The following is a 12,967-nucleotide window of genomic DNA, read 5'->3' on the forward strand; positions in this document are numbered from 1 at the left end:
TTTCTTACCTGCAACTCTCTACCTCCCATGCAAGTCTCCCCACATTCCTACAGAAACAGCACGCGGGCATTACTGAGTCAGAAGGGCTCCAAGCAGCTTCCTTCCATTTATTGCTCAGGGTCTGAGGACAGGTTCAGACCTTAAATAAATGCTATGGCAGACACATGTCACTCTTGGGAAGCTCTTGCTGCTGCTGCCAGCTCTTCTTTCCTATGTATTTTTTTTTCACAATAAGGGCAGTGAGGCAGTGGCACAGGCTGCCCAGAGATGAGGTGGGTGCCCCATCCCTGCAGACACTCAGGGTCAGGCTGGGGAAGCTCTGAGCACTGATGGAGCTGTGGGTGTCCCTGCTCACTGCAGGAGGATGGACTGCATCACCTTTAAGGGTCTCTTCCAACTCAGCCCATTCTATTATTCTCTTTGATGTTCTTGGCAATTTTGTCCCTGGAAACCTCATTGTCCTTAGAATAGGATGCACATAACCTCCTTCCAGCACACCTGACACCGAGGAAGCCTCTTCCCAACCCAACACAGCATCGTTCTGAGATGGTGAGACCAAGGGCAGCACAGGGTCACACATACTGAAGCCAGGAGGACGTAAGGGAGACAGAGAGCAGCAAAAAGCAGGACAAGACTTGGGGGAGTTGCACCACAGGGCTCATGCCTGCAGCTTTGACAGTGCTTTCCGCCCATGTAATAGGATGATCAGCTGCACGCAGCCCAGATCAGAAGCAGGCACCGACTTTGTTGCTGGCACCTCAGGCCGAAAGCAGCCTGTGAAGATGCAAGTGACTTCCTCAGCACCTCAGGACAAGCTCTGCAGCAGTAAACAGCTGTCAGGAAGATGGAAGAATGAGAGTAATTAGTCTCTTTAACGCCAATTTCAGCCTGATCTTTCACACTTAAGAAAACTGTTCCAATGCTTTTCTTATTTTCAGAGGAGCTCATTAAATAAGAATTAGAAGCAAGATAGTATAACAGATAAGAACATTATTTCTGCAACAATAAACCTGCCAAAATCCACTGCTTTGCAGCTGCAATCCTCAGCCCCCCGGCTGCCCCTGAACTTCTGTCTGTGGGATGCACCAGACCGGTGCCATCGCCATCACCATCACACTGCCACATGGGCTGTACCACCTCAAGTCAGAATGCACTGGTACGGGGAAGGGACTCAGGCCCAAACCCTTCTGCTCTCCAGAAACTGCTGAGCAACCACAGCAGGGAAAGGAATCTCAGTACTGCACCAGTTCGGGAACCTGGAGGTGAAGACTGCACAGCCTCACCCCTCAAAGGGGAAGAAAATACGTTTTGTTAAGATGCGGCATTGCTCAGAAAAATCCAGAATTGGCAAGAATCCCTGGTGGCTGAGTCACCTCCTCGGGAAGTGCATCTTGGCCATTAGGACTGCAGAAGCCTAACCTGAAAGTTGGCTTCTCCTGGAAGAGCACAGCAGGGGCTGAACCACCACCACTCTTCTCCTCTCCACCCTCCAGGCGCACAGCTGAAGGCAGAGGTGCCCCAGAAACATTGCTGTCCAAGTAAAAGCCAAGAAATGAGCAGAGAGGGCAGAAAGCCCTTTCCTTGGAGGAGATGGGTGCCTCAGATACGTGTCTGGGTCAGGGAAGAAACACGGTCCTACTACAGACAAAAAAAAAATCATACTAATGCAAAATCAGAAGCCTTTGGCACCTTGTCTGGTAGAATCAAATTTTTATATCCTTCCACGCCCAATAAATTCTGTTCACAAAGAACAAGAAGAAAAAAAAAGAAGAAGTAAAAGCCTTAATAAATGCTGGAAGAGCAGGGAGCTCGCACCGACTCCCAGCCCAGCGTCGCTCCTGGATAATCTAGGCAATAGTTTATTTTTCTCTCCAGTATCATTTTCCCAGCTTGATCTCTACTGTCGCAGTATGATGGTTTCACCCCATTAGCCTTGCTTAAAAAAGTGATCCCAGGACTGTGAGTGTTATTGCCCACATAAATCAGGAGGCTTTGAATACGGAGCACCTTTAAATAAACAGCTGATGGAAGTGAAGTTCCGGGATCATTATTAATAGCTTTTCATTTCTGTGTCCGCTGTGCTGTGACATTCTTTCCCAGCAGAAAGCCTCCGCTTCCTATCCCCAGTACATCTGATCCCATGAGTCCTCCAGTCGGAATGAATGACTGTACCTTTGTGTTAATTGCATAGCCCACTCCACAAACTGAATACTAATATTAACTAGCAATGGGAGGAGGTTTTGCGGAGCGGGAGTAAGAGGACGGTTTGAAGGCAGGCACGCCAGCCCCACTGCCATCCTGTGTGTGCAGAAGTGCTTGCCCTCACTTCCCCATAAGTAAGGGCATATGCTACACACAGGCAAGCCTCACAATGGGTCACAAGAGCCCACTCCATTCCCACAACACTTGCCCAGGGAGCATGCCTTGCACTGGTGGGACAGGGACCCTGCCCTGCTTCTCACGTGCTGTCTCAGGCAGAACGATGGCTGTCACTCCACTCACCGTGCACAGCTCCTGGCCAAGACCAAAGGCACACAGACCCACAGAGAGGCAGCCACTCCAGAACAGCCTGTTGGTACTTACAGGTGCTTCTCAAAGGCTTCACCTGGCCAGATCCAGTCTTTTTTCAGCAGCATGCCTCTTCTGCAGAGGGAACGCTCTCCTCCCTCCACCTTTGGCAATGAGTTCTTCTGACAGCTGCAGGCAGGTGCACAGCAGCCCAGAGCAGATGGGAGCTCCACTTGCCACGGGCAGATCTAATGTCAGCTGCTGGAGGAAGGCAAATCACCACCACACCTCTCTCCAGGGGTGATGAGCCCAGGGTGAGACCTCACCAAGAGGGACCTTGGCCACCTGTTCTGGGAGCAGACTTTCTCCTGGAGAAAGTAGAGGGTAAGCAAATCTGCCAAGGTGACCTGCTGCTTCAGCAACCTTCGCAGACCACCACATACCCCAGGACCAGGTGAGGGCTCTTGGTTTTACTGCCTATTGTTTGCTCTTCCCCAGATCCAGGTATCAGCAAGGAGGTTCAGGACACAGGAGCTGACACAGGCACAGCAGAAGGTTCTTCTGCCAGAGCCAGAACAGAAGGAAGCATCTGAATACTGTGAAGTGTGGCTGAACAAAGCTGAAAGAGATCACTACAGACAGAACACACATTTTTCAGAGGGCTCTAAGTGTGTTAAATCTGTTTTCTGACTTCAGAATCCTTTCCTAGTTCAAGTCTGAATCACTGACAAATCACAATGGACTGGCACAGCAGAGCCTCATCTCTCTGACAAATCAAAAAGAATACCTTGGCTTTCTGGATATGATTTGGCAAGCTGGAGACAGTACCCACCTTCCTTCTGCGAGGAACTCTGACCACTTTGTCAGGTGAGAAATAAAAACTGAATTCCTCCCCCCCTGTATCCAGTGCTGTGCTTGCAGAACATGGCCCAGCATCCAGAAGTCACACAGACCTGCCAGCAGAGGAAGGGCAGCAGGCACAGCATGGCACTGGGAGTGCTGCTTTCCACCTTCAGCATGCCACTGAAGTTTATCAGCTCTCAGCAGAGCCCAAACTGCAGTTGAAAAGGAGAATGTTCCTGAAAGCCCAACACATGTGAATGCAGTAAATTCGAATGGCATCCACAGGTAGCTTTGGTTTCCTGTTACTATCCATCCAACGTCACGCTGAGGATGGGACGGACTAGGAGCTCTGGGAACGAGCATTGGGCTCAACATAAGTAAAGAAAGGAGATTAATTGGTCAATCCATCAACCAGGCCTAAGGGTTCAGGGCTTTGGTGCTGAACTCTTTCAAACAGGAGACTCATATCTTCCTTTCCAACATACCAGGACAGACACAGGGCACACACAGGGCTTTGCACAGGTCACAAGTCAGCACTGAGCCCTTCGCCTCCTCCAGTCCTGGACACAGGGAGACTGTGGGAATCTGCTCTCTCCAGCACGCAAGCTTTGAAGGGTCTTTCCTGATGTATCTGCACAAAGCAGGGACCTTGAGGCCTTGCGTGTTCGTTCTAACGTTGTTATTATCAAAAGAAATAAAGAGGGACATGGTGAGGTGAGAGGCAGCAAAGCAGCCCAGGCAACAAAGGGAGACAGAGAGAGAGATTACAGTAGCAACGAGGAAGACAGAAAAGCAAATGGACAAAGTGCATGTGAAAGAATAGAGCCAAGGAGAGATATGCATCCACGTGAGCAAGCAAGATCGTGTTGGAACACGTGAGCGTGTAATGCACACAGGAGGGGGCACGGAAACCCACGTGTGCAGGTGCAGCCCTGCACAGCCCTGAGCCCTTCAGACCCTTTGTGGGTTTGCAGCATTGCCCCTTGCACACACAGGATGCTGCGACCACTTCACTCCATCCAGCACAGACCCCACAGCCGTCCCATGGCCCTGACAGTCCTCACAGCCAAAAGCTGTAACTCAGGCTCAGTGCTCATGCCAGCAGTGCCTGCCCCCTCCCCAGAGCTCCATGCTGGAAAGGGAAGTGTCTGTGTGCTGCCACTCTCCCCCATTGCCCACATGCAAACACGGCTCTCCCTGGCTTTGTCATTCTCACACACTGCATGTTTGCTTCCTGCTGTCTTTATCATTATACTGCAGACCCTTGCTCTCTCTCCCCTTATTCCCTGAGCTGTTTTGCTTCCCCCTCATCCTCCACAGTCCTCTTTAGCTTTTTTTCCATGACGATCATGTCAGAATTCACACACAAAGCCCCAGAGCCCTTAGTGTGTACCTAAACAGGGAAAGGGTCACCCGGAGCCCAGCGTCCCAGTGCCAAAGTGCTGGAATCCCACCTGCTCCCCCAACCCCTCTCCAGCAGGGCAGTGCAAGAAGCAGAAAAGTCCTTGACTCAGCATAAGCACCGATCTGCAACAACTGAAAACATCACTGTTATCACCATCATTTTTATCAAAAATCCAAAGCACAGAAGACTCTACAAAGAGAATTAACTCTCTCCCATCCAGTAGCATGATATGCCCCTGCTCCAGCTGTGCTGTGCTGGTCTCCTTTGTGCACAGTAGGATGGTAGTCCCCAAACCCCCATCACTCCTAACGCTGAGGGAGGTGAACACTGAGCTCTGTAAGTGTGGCTGAAGCCAACCAGGAGCAGTAGCACGCAGATGTGCTTCTTTGCTCTCTCCACATAACCACCTTCTCAGGTTGCTGGGTTAGCAGCAGCCTCAGGCAGAGTTTGGGAACCCAAAGCTGAGCAGTGCACAGCCAAAAAGCCATTCTCCCCTGGTGGTGCACACGGAGCTGTTCCCATCTCCTGCCCCCTACCCATCACAGCCTCATGGTGAATTGACACCAAAACTCACACCTGAACGTGCAGCATGATTCAAAATCTGAATAATGAGTCCCAGCTACCTTGAGCAGTGCTGAGAGTGGTCCTCCGAGAGGTTCAGGAATGACCCAGACACAGGTGCTGGGTCTGCCCAGGCCTCAGCCCTTGGTGGGAACACCAAATGCTCAGGACACAGCTGCTCGTTTTGGTGCACAGATAGATCTCACCCACCAGGCACAAAAGGAGAAAGAAAAGCTGGTATTGCTATTTCCAAATATACTTGTGAGGCACCAGGTAGCACAGCGATGGAGCAGATAAGAGAAAAAAAAGACAGAGATGAGTCTTGGTGCCATCCTTTGAGCTCTCACAAGGGAAACGCACGTGCTGCCTTGTGGCAGCCAGGACCAGGCAGTGTGCTCCCAGCCCTGAGCCCAGCTCAGCTGTGCTTCAAAGCAAGGGCCTTCCAGCCTGCTGCTTCACAGCCCCTCCTTCTCATTGCTATTTTGCAGCAGACAGCTTTTCACAACCAGGACGGTGCTTGGCATGAACAATACAGACCCAGCTGCAGATTTTCTGGTTCTTGGACAGCAAAAGGCTCAGAAAAGACCTTCCTAGCAGCATCAAGCTGGACTGAAGTCTGTACCCAGGAACCAAAGAGGGACATTCAGCAGTGCCCACAGACCCCCGAGGGTGGTCACAGGTCAGACCCTGTCTGTGGAGCTCAACCACAGCAATAAACTGAGGTTAATTTGCAACAGCTGAGGTAGCTCACTGCCCTGCTCTGGGGCTTGTTTTTTGGCACTCAGTTTCTCCCTGTCTTATCAAAACAGAAATATGACTGGCAGCAGCACAGGCAGTCCCAGACGTGCTTTTGCCATCAGACCCACAGGGCACAGGCCAAGTCTCCCACTGTGCTAACCAGGTTAACGAGGGCTCTTTGGCAGAAGGCACCAAGCAACTTCCTACCCTGCAGGCACTCCGAAGAGTCGTGCAGTAAGAAGTGTTTAGGAGTCCCAAAACACGTGGCAGCATCACCACTGGCCGCGTGCACAGCCCAGAGCAGAGGAAGACAGATCAAACCTTTTCCCAGTCCGTTAACCAGAAACCAGCAGCCCCAGCACAGTGAGAAGCCACCACAGTGTTTCCACAATCCTTTGAGCCTTTCAGTCCCGTGGTGTGAGCCCACATCTGTCATGGAGCAGCTCAGAACCACCAGCTCACCCAGTTGGGGTCACCTCCCAGGGCAGCACCCACCGCCCACCTGTAACTCATGGAAGTATGCGGGTGCCCAGGATGCAATACGTTGGTGTAGCCTAAACCACTGGTCCCAGACACTTGCACAAAAATGCCAACAGCTTTTTCAAAGCTTGTAAATACTCACCTGCAGTTGCTTCTCCACCCAGAGATAACCCTGCGCTTGCACTTCATGCCTTGATGGCGGGGTGGCACCAAGGAAGGAAGCAGCACCAGCTGCCAGCACAGCACGCAGGACAAGGCAGGACTCACAGGGTCAGACTCCACAGACCCAACCCACGAGCTCCTGCGTGCCCCAACTAAGCCATGGCCAAGCCCTGAGCAAGGCTAAGCGTGGCCCCACCTGCTTTGGCAGGGTCAGCTGCAGCCCCTGCAGCCCTGGTTGCTGGGTACCTTGCTTACAGCACACACACCAGCTGCACCTGCTCAGGACTGTTTGTGCCCGGCACAGCTGACCAAAACCAGGCAGGATCAGACCCACCTGATGGTTTGCCTGATCCAAATTCAGGCAGCAACACAGAACGATTTGGGAAGGGTGTGGTTGCTTCTCAGCCCCGGCAAGCCTACCTCAGCCATTGCCCACTGGAGAATCCTGCTTCTAATCTCATCTCTCAGAGCACCTTTCAAATTAATTCGTTAATTGGCATGTCAGGCTGCGCATAGGAATGGAGGATGCATGGCTCCCTCTGCCGGCACACGGCCTGAGGAGCCCCACACCCTCTCCTCCCCAAAAAATGAGGGGACCCCAGCACTGCCCTTCCTGCTGCCCCCTGCCTGCAGCACCTGGAATGGGGGGGGGGCACAGTCCGAGTCCCACACGGAGAAGGGGAGCAGCCTGTCCCTGAGTGCACTGCTGCGCTGAAGGAAAGCGTGCCCTTGGGGAACAGGTTGGGGGGCCATTGCAAACAGGTGCTCAGCCAACTTTCAGAAGTTGGAGCTGGGACATCCCTTCCTAAGGGCTGTGCTGATGCTCACTTGCTATCCAAAGGCTCCACCGTACTGTAACCAGCCGAGCTCTGAACACTGCAACACCCAGCTCCTCAAGGAGCTGCTCACTTCTATGTCCTTCACCTTCCAGACTCAGCGACAAAGGAAGAGAGCTGCCTCTCACACACAGCACAACCACTGATGGCCCCACTGGCCAGGGCCACAGCAATAGGGAGAAGAGCATTTCTGTACTGTCAGAAACAACAGTGAAAGTCCAGAAGAGCTCATGGTCGGGGTAACTCTGGAGTGCGGTCACTGAGGATGAGGGGTGGCAGTATCTCATCCCTGATTTCTCTGATTACCAACCTACTTTGCTCACATTGAGTATGTGGCCACCTTAAACTGTCTCTCTTGAAAGGATGCCAAAGTGCTGGCTGGGGAGAGGAGGTGCTCGGAGTTTAGGAGCCACTGTTAGCAGCAAGGATTACCAGAGAAACAGCGTTCTGAGGATTGCAAATTCCAGGAAGCAGCTGCAGTAGGAGTGGAGGGAGATAATCCCAGTGTGACAGAGAGGGAAGGAAGTGGGACTGGGAAGAGGAGCACAGCATCCTCAGGCACACACAAAAAATCAGTGTGCTGTTTCCTATGAACCACAACCTCCCCACAGCCTGCCCTATACCAGCCACAGCCCACACCTTTCCCCATTCCTGCACACAGCACTGTGTGTTTGTACCCCTACTTGTGCACGGGCTTCTGCCAGAAGCAGAGTGCTTTTGAGGCTCTATTTATTGCCCAGGATGTTTCTATGGAGACTCCCATCATTGGCTGCAAAAGGCTTCTGGCCATCAGCATCTTCAGGTGGGTTGAGGGCTTCAAGCTGCAAATCACCAGCATTTGTTATTGCCATCAGCCACGGTTAATTAGGAAAAAATTAACAAAACCTCCTTGAAGTGGCAATGGTGAGTGAAGCAATGTTGCAAGTAAAAAGGAGTGGTTCTGCAGCCTTTTTCCCTCATTGTCCTCTGGAGTACTGTAGCATGGCAGAGCAGAAAAGAAGGGTAGAGGCGTCTGCAAAAGGGGATTGCACAGAGTTGTGCCGTGATGATTCCCTGGAAGGGGAGGCTTTGCCATTCAGCAAGGCGCACAGGGCTGTACCCTTGCAGCACAGGGACGCTGGCCCTGCCATGCTGCTTCCCAAAGGAGGGCCAGGATGCTCTCAGCTCTGCTACTGAGCTCTCACTGGAGCACCTGACGAAATGCTGCAGGCGCAGACTCGTGGCTGTTGCTGACAAGCACCAGGCCCAGCATCACCTGCATCGTACCCACAGCTTCCTTCCACCATCAGCCACTCTGTGCCAAAATCAGCACAGGAGAGAGGTGAGGCAGCTCTCTTTGCAGCAGACCCTGCGCACAGCAGTAGGGTGATAGTGTTAATAGGCATCAGTCCTGCAGTGTGGGGACTAAGCCACAGCTCCCTTACAGCTGATCCCAAATCAGAAGGTGCAGCACAGAGCACAGTCACTTTCTGGAAAGCGTTTTGATTTTCAGCACTGCTCCTGGGGCAGCAGGGAATGATCCAGCCAGAACCTCACCCTTGGGCTGCAGGCAGATGGGCTGGCTGCTTTCTGTGCAGCCTCAAGAGGAGCAATGCAGGGGCCTCCCACCTTAGCAGGATCTGCCCTTCACATTTTGTTCAAAGGAGTCTTACAGTTTCTTATGGTCTCCATAGGAAAATATGGACCCAAAACCCTCTGCAGGCATCCCAGCCAGCCTGGAGGGTTGGGAAAGGCAGAAAGTGGTGAAAGAGACATCTGCTTTTGCTATGCAGACATTGCACCACAGAACCAACAATACAATGTCAACCAACAGCACTTCCCCAACAGCACAGCACGAAACTATCTCCTCTCAACCGTGGCACAAAAGAACACAAAACAAAACTTAAAAAGAAAAAAAAAACAGAAGTGAAAGAGATGTAGGGCTAACATAAGGTAAAGTCTTTATTATTGTAACATGGAACGGTTTGAGTTGGAAGGGATCCTTGAAGGCCTTACGGCCCAACCCCTGCAGGGAGCAGGGACACCCACAGCTCCATCAGAGCTCAGAGCCCCCCAGCCTGACCCTGAGTGTCTGCAGGGATGGGGCACCCACCTCAGCTCTGGGCAGCCTGTGCCACTGCCTCACTGCCCTTACCGTCAAAACCTTCCTCTTTCACATCCAATCTGAATCTCCCCTCTTTCAATTTGAAACCATTTCCCTTGTTCCATCACACAGACCCTGCTCAAAAGCCCTCCCCCTCCCTCACATCCCCTTTAGGCACTGACAGGTCGCTCTCCCTCTTTCTCCATTCTGGACTGCACAGCCCCAGCTCTCCCTGCCTGCCATTGCAAGGGATAAAACTGAAAACAACCAGGATGTGCTGTGTTCCTTTCCCAAGCTTTGCAAATAATAAAATGTCATCGATGAATGCAAAAAAGAATTGTGATCCTGGGGGAAGGGTCTCTGCAGTGGTTACTGGTGGGGTCAGAGCGACTCCCACTGTCCCTCCACAGTTCCCTGAAGTGGAAACCAATGCTCAAACTGGATGTGGCTGCAGGCATAGATGTCCCATGGGCACCCAATTACAGGTCCACAGCCCTGAGATGATCTCCCCATGCCTTGGGTCTGCACAAGAGCAGGGAAAGCTGTCGGGCAGCGCTTCATCAACCAAACCCAATTTCTACATTCAATTTATCAACAGTCAGATCCTTCCAAACAGGCCGTGCCTTAGGACACGTGGACTTATCCACAGAGAAGTGTCACTCCTTGTAAACTCAAACACAGTTGCATAACGACATGGTTAAAAGATATCCACGCAAACCCACGCACGGTTGTATTCTCATGTACAAATGCTGCTGGGTGAGCTGATGGCAAAAGAAAACACGGATCACCACACTATTACTTCTTCAGTGTGGTTTACTTTAGTTTTCAAGTATGGGCTCTCAGGGTGATTTGTTTCAGTCGCCACTTGTCTGTCCTAGGTATGAAATCACCATGTCATATCACACACAGTCAATGCACCAAAAAGCAAAGGACTATTTTCTTTTTTTAAGGAAAAAAGCTGCTTCCTTTTTACCCGTGCAGCAGCACCCACTGTTTTCTTTCAGAAGCCCACCGATTTCAGTGATGTATCATCACCATTGCACAGAGACCAAGTTTCCCCTGCTCCAACCCCTGCTTTGCTGGAGCAGAGATGCACGCAGCACTGAGGTCAGTACAGACCCTGGGCCATCTTATCCCACCTCAGTGGGCTCTCCCCTGTGCAGCTCTCAGGGTCCTGTCAGCATTTCCAGGGATTTCATCAATAAGCAGCAAAACCACCTTTTGGCCTTGAACACAAATGAACAGAGTATCAGTACAGCAAAATGGTTTCAGACTCTTGTTTCCATTTTCCTCTGCTATGCGATACCCAAAGCCAGACAAGCAATTTATTTCCAGCGTTTGAAAACTGATGTGCCAGGATCACAATCTCCAGCCCTGATAAGTGTTTGCTGCACACATTCCTTAACTGGTGCTCATGAAAAAAAGGTGGAGAGCATCCCCTGGTCTCGTAAGGGAAAACCAAGCGCAGCCAGGGCTCTGAGCAGGGCACCAGGTCTGAAGGCACACGTTCTGCAGGCTTCAGCAGAAACATTAGTCCTCCAAACAGGTCCTGAAGAAACCGTCATCACCCGGGATTTCCTTACCTGGGATTTCCTCAGTGGCACAAAAGCCCACAGGACCGGCTGTTGCTGCAACACACACGTAGCAGCACAGCACCAAGCCAGCAGCAGAGGCTGGGAGAGGCACATCTCCCTGATGCTCTGAGAGCCCTGGGGAAGCAGAGCTCTGCTGGAGCATCCTTCTTGCCCCTCTCAGGTGCAAAGGTCTCTCTGAAATGCACTGTGCTGTCCTGGGAAGTTATCCCTGAACTCTGTGCCTGCCTCTCCTTGCTGCTACCTGCACCATCACGCCTGTAACTGCTCGTGCTCATGTATAAAATGAGGTTAGGAGAAAAGACGGCACAGATCTTCCTGTACTGTACAACCGAATGTTACAACGTTCAGAAATCAGACAAAAGAAGAATGGAGGCATCAACCACATCCCTCCTTGCCCTGCTGGCACGGTGAGCAGTGGTGGGAGCCTGGCTGCCACGGGCTGAGCTCCCAGGGCACTGGCACACGGTGCTGGGGTGAGTGCTGTGGCTGTGCACGCAGGAGGGGCAGACAAGGCTGCAGCCTTTGCCCTCAGCAGGGCCGTGCACAGCCACTGGGGAACCACGTTTTCAATTAGGCAAGTGCCAGTTTTAGCACGGTTATTTATTTATTTATTTTTTTCAGCGAGGTTATTTATAGTTATTAGGAAAAAAAAAAACCAAAACAAAAACACACAACACAGCAGCAACATCAACAAACACCACAACCGCGGCTCCACGCAGAGAGATGTCCCCCTGCCTGCTGAAGGGACTTGGGCAGGACTCCTCGGGCAGCCCAGACGCACGTTCACACACGTCCCTGAGCACGCAGCTGGCATGGAGGGCTCCGATCTCACCAAGAAAAATGCGATCGTTCTCGGGTAGGAAGAGGCAGCTTGAAGACAGCACCGGTTTAAAAAGACCTGCAGCTCTGTGAGCCCTTTACTGGAGGGTATGCAGAGCCCCGGGTACCACCAGCGATGCCCAACGGCGCATAAATCCAAGTCCTCGAGCCCGCCCTGCAGAGCAGAAGCGCCCAACGCTCCGACCGCACCGCGGCGGTCCCGGACCGGCGGGGATAGGGCCGAGCCCGCACAGCCCCGCGGGGATCTCGCACCGCAGCCTCTCCGAGCGGCACCAAAGTTTGCGGCGCGGCGAAGGACGGCGAAGTTGGGTCCCCCCCGCGGTGCTCTGCCCGCCGAGCCCCCGCAGCGCCTCTTACCTGGGGCGGCGGCCGCGGCGGTCCCCCCGCTCGGGGCTCCCGTCCTCCCGCCGCATCCTGCTCCGCTCCCCGGCACCGAGCGGCTCTCGGCGGCCCCGCGCGGAGCGGAGCGCAGCGGCTGCGGGCACCGGGCGGGCACGGAGCGAGGCGGGGCGCGGGCGGCGGGGTGTGTGGCTGGGGATGCATGTGCGGCGAGAGCCGCCTTCCTCCCCCTCGCTTCCTTCGCTCCCTTCCTTCCCTCCTTCCCCGGCAGCCCTGCCCAGCCCAGCCTCTGCTGGAGACTCTGAGAATGCAGCGCTGGGTCCCCGCCCGGGACCGGCCCTGGGGTCCCGCCCCGGGGACAGGCGCGTTCCTCGCTCCGGGGACCGGCTCCGGGGACGTGCCCCACGCCTGCCCTCGGGGCGGTCCGGGCCCGACCCTCCGGACCAGCCGCCCCTCCGCCTCCTATTCCCTCGCATCCAGGTACCAAGCCGCCTAGGGTTCTCCGAGAGCGACTGGGGCCATCCCGGAGTCAGGGAGCGAGCCACGGCGCTGGGGACACGGGGCCCCACGGAGCACC

The 12,967-nt window shown here is 53.3% G+C and overlaps 1 protein-coding gene across 1 annotated transcript in view; it reads right to left on the reverse strand.

Annotated features, from left to right (window-relative positions):
* CDH22 (cadherin 22) overlaps window positions 1-12,469 on the reverse strand; it is a 56,412-nt gene extending 43,943 nt beyond the window's left edge. Inside the window, exon 1 of the mRNA XM_065754642.1 lies at window positions 12,409-12,469. The gene's annotated coding sequence lies outside the window, so the exon portion shown is untranslated. The remainder of the gene's footprint in view (window positions 1-12,408) is intronic.
* Window positions 12,470-12,967: the final 498 nt, after the last annotated feature.

Source organism: Cyrtonyx montezumae, unplaced genomic scaffold, assembly GCF_038088225.1.
Source record: "Cyrtonyx montezumae isolate F1298 unplaced genomic scaffold, pur_monq_1.0 scaffold_9, whole genome shotgun sequence".
Lineage (NCBI taxonomy): Eukaryota > Metazoa > Chordata > Aves > Galliformes > Odontophoridae > Cyrtonyx > Cyrtonyx montezumae.